Raw genomic sequence first — 9,057 nt, 5'->3', positions numbered from 1 at the left:
TATATGATACGTTTTATAAACATTGCATTCTTTTGAAAAGGCATACCATAAATGAATATTTAAATCAAAGGTTTTCGACATCTGATGATTTCTACATATAGACAATCACCATAAATAATAGTTTACAATAGTACTTCCGTTGACAATGCAGTCAAAATAAGATACATGGTGATGATTTGGTGAATGCAACGTTTCCTTGAAAAATATGTCATGTAAAACTCCATGCACATAGCTTGTCTAACATCTAAGCAAACAGCGGAAGACTTCTAGGAAACCTGAGAATAAACATGCTAAAAAGTGTCAACACAAAGGTTGGTGAGTTCATAGTTTTAATGTTTCGTATAATCTGCATATAAAGGTGGATCACAAGATTTCAGTTGTTTCATCCAGAAACGTTTATCAAAATATTCTACGAAATTGAGCACCCTGGTAACTAAACTTAACGTATATATAATTTGTACCCTTTGTATAATCATCTTAATAATACACGCAAACCAACGTGTACGCTTCTCAAATAGCATACGTCCGTTAAAAGGCTAGTGCTCTAGCTCGGACGGGGATATCAAGCCCTATGGATCCATATATAACTACTCGCGCCCACCAGTTCTTATAACCGGCGGTTACTAGTTACCAAAGCTAAGGGATTTTCGGTTCAAACTCGGTGTAGAATTTAGTATGTACTTGTATCCATTGCGTTTAAAATAAAGTGCATGTATTCTCAGCCCAAAAATGTATATTGCAAATGCAATTAAAAAGAGAGCAAATGAAACTCACGCATATAAGTATTGTAAATCAGTTAATAAAGCATTTGCATGTATTCTCAGCCCAAAAATGTATTGAGTAAAAGGGATCATATGAAACTCACTGTTTAATATTGATATACAATATTGCAGGAAAGCACGTAGACGCATCTGAGATGATAAACACGAGGTTTGATTCACAAAAAATACCCCCGAACATTACCCATAACCTCCTTGGCAATAACCCATAATTTCCTTAGCTCTAGCTTGCTCGAAAACTTATTTTGAAAATTACTTGGACAGCACTCCGTCGTAATATTTGATGTACATTATTATTTTTGTATCGCAAAAATAATAACACTAATAATAAAAAAAAAATAAGATTAATAATAATCTTATTAATAATAATAATAATAATAATAATAATAATAATAATAATAATATAAATAATAAATAAAATAAATACGGAGTAATATGTATGTGTGTGTTTTTTTTTCTTTCTTTACTCGGCAGAAAATGTTGCAATTTATAGAACCTGGCCTGAAATCTGGAGTCATGCGACTCGCATGGAAATGGCCTTCTGGCCATGCGACTCGCATGAGGACCAGGGACAGCTCACATTGTTTTTGTCCTAACATTTGTCGACATAATAAAATATAAATATAATATATATAATTTAAATTAATTAATTATATATTATATTAAATTCACGTGCATAGTTGACTTGTAATTTTTGTTCCGATAAGTCGTACGTTGTCACTCGACTTATGTCCCGGTTCCAGTTTTTTGAACGCCCTTTCGTACGCTGAGAAAACTTGTACTTTACGTTTCGTGAATCGTACCTTTGTCAAAATATAGTCTTAAATCATCCATAAAATATACCACTGTAGCAAAGTTACTGTAGCAAAGTCAATTTTTACTGTAGCAATTCACTGTAGCAAAGTCAATTTCACTGTAGCAAATAGTGATTTTCAAAAACACTGTAGCATTTTGGGTACTGTAGCAATTTGAAAATGTTACTATCGTTTACTAAATAACTTAAAATTATATATATGTATATATCTTTTTAATATATATAAATCAGTTTTTAAATACACATTGGAAGTTATTTATAAATAAATTTTAATAATAAATATTTCAACTTATCATATATATTCAAATAGATATTTAAACCAATAAGTTTAAGGTACGGTATCAAATAATTAATACATTGTTACCTTTTCAAGTTATAGTATATATGTATCTATTTACATATAATTGTTCGTGAATCGTCGAAAACAACCGAAAGGTATTTAAATATATAAAAGTAGTTCAAAAATTTTGAGATTCAGTTTTACAGACTTTGCTTATCGTGTCGAAAATGTTAATCATACAAAGATTAAGTTTAAATTTGGTCAGAAATTTCCGGGTCATCACAGTAATTGATTGAAAATTCCGTATTGACATCATCAATCTCCTCTGCAGAAGGAGTATTGATTTGTAGTTCTTCTTGAACACTTTCTTTTACCTCATTATCAGCTGATTTTCTTTTCCGAGGATTTTTATCTTTGGAACCAATTGGTCTCCCACGTTTCTGGCGTGGCAAAGACTCAAGAATAACATTATTGCCAGTTTTTGGAATTTCAATTCGAGCTGGAGCATTTGCTGCTGGTATATATGATTTAGTCACTCTTTTTGTATCTGTAAATGCATCAGGCAATTTATTTGCAAGTTCTTGCATATGCATTATTTTTTGAACTTCGATCTCGCATTCTTTTGTGCGAGGATCAAGATACATTAATTGAGGTTCACACCATGAAACATCATTTTCTTTATTTTTTATTTCTCCCCCTAATCTAGGGAATAATGTTTCATTAAAGTGACAATCAGCAAAACGTGCTGTAAAAACATCACCCGTCATGGGTTCAATATATCTTATTATTGAAGATGTTTCATATCCAACATATATTCCCATCCTTCTTTGAGGACCCATTTTAGTGCGTTGTGGTGGTGCGATAGGGACATAAACTGCACAACCAAATGTTCTAAGGTGGGAAATATTTGGCTGATGACCAAAAGCAAGTTGCAAAGGAGAATATGTATGACTTGCGCTTGGTCTAATGCGAATCAATGATGCAGCATGCAAAATTGCATGGCCCCATACAGATACTGGGAGTTTTGTTCGCATTATCAATGGTCTAGCTATTAGCTGCAATCGTTTAATTAATGATTCAGCTAAACCATTTTGTGTATGCACATGGGCAACGGGATGTTCAACAATAATCCCAATAGACATGCAAAAGTTATTAAATGCTTGAGACGTAAACTCACCGGCATTATCTAGTCTCACCCTTTTAATAGTATAATCAGGGAAATGTGCTCTCAATTTAATAATTTGAGCAAGAAATTTTGCAAATGCCATATTTCGACTTGATAATAGACAAACATGAGACCATCTACTAGATGCGTCTATTAGAACCATAAAATATCTAAATGGTCCACATGGTGGATGAATTGGTCCACATATATCACCTTGAATTCTTTCAAGAAACATTGATGATTCTTTTTCAACCTTAAGAGGTGATGGTCTTATTATCAACTTTCCAAGTGAGCATGATGTACATGGGATAAGTGCATCATGAGGGATCCTTTGATCCGCCAATGGATGTCCATGTGTATTTTGTATTATTCTTTTCATCATTGTTGATCCTGGGTGACCTAATCTCTCATGCCACAAACTGATCATTACAGGATCACATAATTTTTCTTTAACTACCACATTTACTTCAAGTACGTTTATATGTGTATAATGTAAACCAGAATGAAGTCTTGGTAGTTTTTCAATTACACGATTCTTATCAGTGATACTTAAATATTTTTCATTTTCTGTTGTCACTGACTGATAATCATATCCATTTTGGTATATGTCAGAGAAACTTAACAAATTTCTCTTTGACATGGGAGAAAATAAGGCATTATTTATCAGAAAATTCGTACCATTTGGTAACATGAATTTTGCCTTTCCCATTCCTTTTATTAAGTCCACAGGACCTGATATAGTATGTATAGTTCCTTCCGTTGCTTTCAAGTCTGTGAAATATTTTTAGATTTGAGTATGGTGTGAGTGGAACCACTGTCTGCAATACAAATATCTCCACCATTTGACTGATTTTTTACTCCAGCAGTATACATCATGAACTTCAAAAAAAATATGAGAAACAAATAATGAGTATATAATTCATCAATATATTACATTCAAAACATGTTACAAACGATAGCACATAATAAGGAAATATGTAGTAAACTAGATATGGTGTAGATTGAAAATTTACAACCATTTATTTAACGAGAACATATAATAGGATATATATATATATATATATATATATATATATATATATATATATATATATATATATATATATATATATATATATATATATATATATATATATATATATATATATATATATATATATATATTAGAAATTTATTCATTAAAGTAGTCACAAGTTGGCTCAGTGATTTTTGTATCAAGGTCATCCACAAGATTTGCTTCTTTTCCTTTTCCCTTTAGGGATTCTTGATACCGATTAACAGAATGCTGATTTGTTCGGCAGTTTTTAGACCAGTGGCCAATTTTACCACATCGGTAACAAGAATCTTCAACATTCTTTGAAGAGCCTTCTTCAACATTGTGATTTGTGGGATTGTATGGTGTTTGGATTTTATAATTTTGTGGATTATTATTTCTTTGTCCACGACCATGACCACCACGACCACCACCACGACCATTACCATAAGGGTGATTTCGAACATAGTTATGATTTTTATTATTGTTATGGTAATTTCCATGATGATGGTTTTGGCCAATATGGCTACGACCTCTTCCACGCCCTCGTCCATGTGCATTTCTTCTTTTATTATTATTATTATTATTGTTAATAGCATTAGCTTCAGGAAATGCTAGCGCACCGGTAGGACGAGATTCTTGATTTTTCATCAGTAATTCTTTATTAACTTCTGCAACTAAGAGATAAGTTTGAAGTTTGGAAAAAGTTTTATAATTCTGCAATCTTAAATTTTCTTGCACAGTTATATTTGCAGAATGCATTGTGGAGAAAGTTTTCTCCATCATATCAGCATCACTTATTTCTTGACCACAGAATTGAAGCTTTGAACGGATCTTGAACATGGCCGAGCTGTATTCACTTACCTTTTTGAAATCTTGGAACCTTAGATTTCTCCATTCTTCCCTCGCAGCTGGAAGTAATATTTCCTTTTGATTATCGAATCTACTCTTGATACTTTCCCATAAAACATGTGGATCTTTGATAGTGAGAAACATATGTTTTAAGGTGGTATCAATATGTTTGCGAATAAAAGCAATTGATTTTAATTTATCTTGATCGGAACAAGTATTATTTTCTTTTAAAGTTTCTAGAATACCCAATGATCCAAGATTTATTTCTACGTCCATAACCCATGATGTGTAGTTTGTTCCAGATACGTCTAAGGCATCAAACTCAAGCTTTGATAAGTTTGACATTTTCTATTTTCAGAAAGATGAACAACATAAATCATAATCATAATCATAATCATAATATTTTTTTTCGTAGATAAATAACAACATGCAATTAGAATTAGTTTAGATTCATAAGTAGTAAACAAAGGAATAATGGTATGATTACAAATAATAAAATCATAAGGGAATATAGGTTCATATTATATTATATTATATTATTAATGATATTATTATAATATATATTAAGTTATAATATATATTATTATAATATATTTTTCTTATTTTAACCTTTAAGATTTACTTTTAATAAAAATACAAACTACTTTTCTTATTTTAACTTTTAAGATTTACTTTTAATAAAAATACAAACTACTTTTTTTATTTTAACTTTTAAGATTTACTTTTAATAAAAATACAAACTATTTTTTCTATTTTAACTTTTAAGATTTACTTTTAATAAAAATACAAACTACTTTTTTTTTATTTTAACTTTTAAGATTTACTTTTAATAAAAATACAAACTACTTTTTCTATTTTAACTTTTAAGATTTACTTTTAATAAAAATACAAACTACTTTTTTTATTTTAACTTTTAAGATTTACTTTTAATAAAAATACAAACTACTTTTTTTTATTTTAACTTTTAAGATTATAAATTTAAGAATAAAAATTAGTATGCATGAAATAAATAATGATTAATTGCATAAGTAATCATAAATTTTAGATAACATATAAAGACCCCATCGTATTCGCATTGATCAGAATTAATCTCGACCCATGGTACCGTGTTGTCAAATGACGTGTTGCGTACATAAAGTACCGTGTTGTCAAATGACGTGTTGCGTACAATCATGAGGTCTTATTAACATAAATATAAATGTTAGTGAAGTTAATAAGAGTTAGATTACAGAAAATATAATTCAGGTGGTATAACCGACCATATATAACTTAAATAACATAAATATAAATGTTAGTGAAGTTAATAAGAGTTAGATTACAGAAAATATAAATCAGGTGGTATAACCGACCATATATAACTTAAATAACATAAATATAAATGTTAGTGAACATAACTGTAAATGTTAGTATACATAAATAAATGTTAGATAACATAAATGTAAATGTTAGTATACATAAATAAATGTTAGATAACATAAATGTAAATTAGGCGACAGTGTCGACCATATATCATTTAGGTGGTATAACCGACCATATATTAGTTAGGTGGCAGAGCCAACCATATTTAGTATAAATGTTGAGATAATCGTGCTGATAACGTGTTATAATTCAGTAGGCTTATAACTACCTTTAGTGGTTCTTGACTGTAGAAGGTATATAGAGATAGAGATACTGTAAAACGGAGAAAACAAAGGTTGAACAAAAGATATGAGTAATTGGTTTTTTATTTATAGAAAAATGTACAATGAGAGTTTGGTGGCATTTGGAATCTAGAGAGAGAGTGTGTTTTTGTTAACCAAATAATACATACAATAAACTCTAACTCAACACACCTATTTATACTCAAAAAAATATACTATGCAATATCTATAATAATAATAAAATTATCATCCAATTATTACTTTTATAACAGTTTCAAATTAATTATTTACTTTTATAAATACAAAACAATAAGAAGATTAAGTTTTATTATATCCTTAATATATATTATGTAGATATGATTAAATGAGAAAGAAAATGTAAGGGTAAAATATTCGGGAATCGGAGTTTAAGAAAAATTCAATATACCTTGACATATACGAAGAAATAAAGGTTTGCTCATTTGATACCTTCTACGAAAATAATCATCCCGAAACGTGAGATTGTCGGAAAAATAATAATTATATAAAGCTCTTGCGCGGTCTTCGCGATCTCTATGTAAATATCTTCGAGGTGCTCTTGGTACGGGGACAACTTCTTCATCATCGCTTAACTCATCAAATGCCTCAAGTAATTCGAGTGCGCGAGTATCAGTTGCTTTAGTTGTATTTGTAATCGTTAATAAAACACTTAGTTCGGGATCGTAATTTGGGTTATTTGGATTCATTTTTTGTAACAGATTGATAAAGAAAAATAAAATATTGATAAAATGATATTGTAGGTTGAGAGAGTGAAAAAGATAGGTGAATATGTGTTAAAAATGAAATTGAATGTGTGTATATAGACTAAAAAAAAGTAACCTTTATATCTGTTGGGGTTTTTTTTTTTTTTTTTTTTTCTGTCCGTTGTACTCGTCCTCATTTGTGATTTAAAAAGGTGATCAAAAGCACGAAAAGCTGGGCGGTGGCCTGGGTCGCTGCCATTGGCGCCAAGCAGGGTAGCGGGGTGGACGACTGGACGGGACGGAGGGAGTAAGCGTTGAGAGAGCTCTAAGGGAAAGAAAAAGAATTTGAGCTTGCTCTCTCCACATATTTTACTCCCATAAACTTTTTTTCCTTTTTTATTTTTTTATTCTCACTCTCTTACACCGTTTTTTTAGAAGGGTATTCGTGAATATGTCCACAATCAAACTTGAATCCTCGATCTCTTTAGTTTAAAAACTAGTTGTGGAGCCCTCGCTTCGCGCCGGGGGCTCCATTTTAAATGCGAGTTAAAAAAAAAAGTCTTGATCTATTTTGTAAAAAAGAATTTTTTTCGACATCTAATATTGAAGGGTTGTTCCTTTTGTGAAAGTTGCTTCTTTTAGCGTTCGGGTTTTATTTAAAAAAAAATTAAGTAAAGTGGGGGTTCGATTTGTATTTTAATAAAAGTTAGGGGGTTAAGTTTGTGAAATGTGAAAAAAATATACGTATAAAGTGGGAGTTCGATTTCTATTTTAATAAAAGTTAGGGGGTTAAGTTTGTGAAAATTGAATATTAGAAAGAAAAAAAAAGTTAGTAAAGTGGGGGTTCGATTTGTATTTTAATAAAAGTTAGGGGGTTAAGTTTGTGAAATTTGGGGAAAAATATATGTATAAAGTGGGGGTGCGATTTGTATTTTAATAAGAGTATAAAGTGGGGGTGCGATTTGTATTTTAATAAAAGTTGGGGGTTAAGTTTGGAAAAAATATATGTATAAAGTGGGGGTGCGATTTGTATTTTAATAAGAGTATAAAGTGGGGGTGCGATTTGTATTTTAATAAAAGTTGGGGGGTTAAGTTTGCGAAAAGTGGAAAAAAGAATAGTACTATTCATTTCTTAAAGTGGGGGTGAGATTTGTATTTTAATAAAAGTTGGGGGTTAAGTTTGGAAAAAATATATGTATAAAGTGGGGGTGCAATTTGTATTTTAATAAGAGTATAAAGTGGGGGTGCGATTTGTATTTTATTAAAAGTTGGGGGGTTAAGTTTGCGAAAAGTGGAAAAAGGAATAGTACTATGCATTTCTACTTTCCCTTTTAGATATAGGTATATAATAGACAAAATTTCATTCCTCGTCCCTGAACTTTACATCGATTTTGACTCCCTGTCCTTTTTCTTTTTTTTGTGCATTCCTCGTCCTTAAACTATCAAAAGAGTACATCCCTCGTCCCCCCGTCTAATTTCTGTCAAAACCTGCCCTTACCCTTATCACGTGCATGTCATGTGGGGGTATTTTTGTCATTGTGTTGTCTTCTTCTATGATATAAATCCCCAATTCTTCACAATTGTTTTGTCTACATCTGGGCTACTATTGAAACCCTAAATCAAACAACACACAACTACACCAATCATCAAATAAATTAAAAGTCAGTCACAATTTAATTCTCCTTCTACAAATCAATCCCAACATCACGGCAACAACGGCACCCTCCGACAGAGTTAGAGCGACGATGGTAGTGGGTGACGATATTCAAAAT

This window comes from Rutidosis leptorrhynchoides, chromosome 8, assembly GCF_046630445.1.
Source record: "Rutidosis leptorrhynchoides isolate AG116_Rl617_1_P2 chromosome 8, CSIRO_AGI_Rlap_v1, whole genome shotgun sequence".
Taxonomy (NCBI): domain Eukaryota; kingdom Viridiplantae; phylum Streptophyta; class Magnoliopsida; order Asterales; family Asteraceae; genus Rutidosis; species Rutidosis leptorrhynchoides.
The sequence above is the reverse complement of the archived record's forward strand: the minus strand, read 5'-3'. Positions refer to the sequence as shown.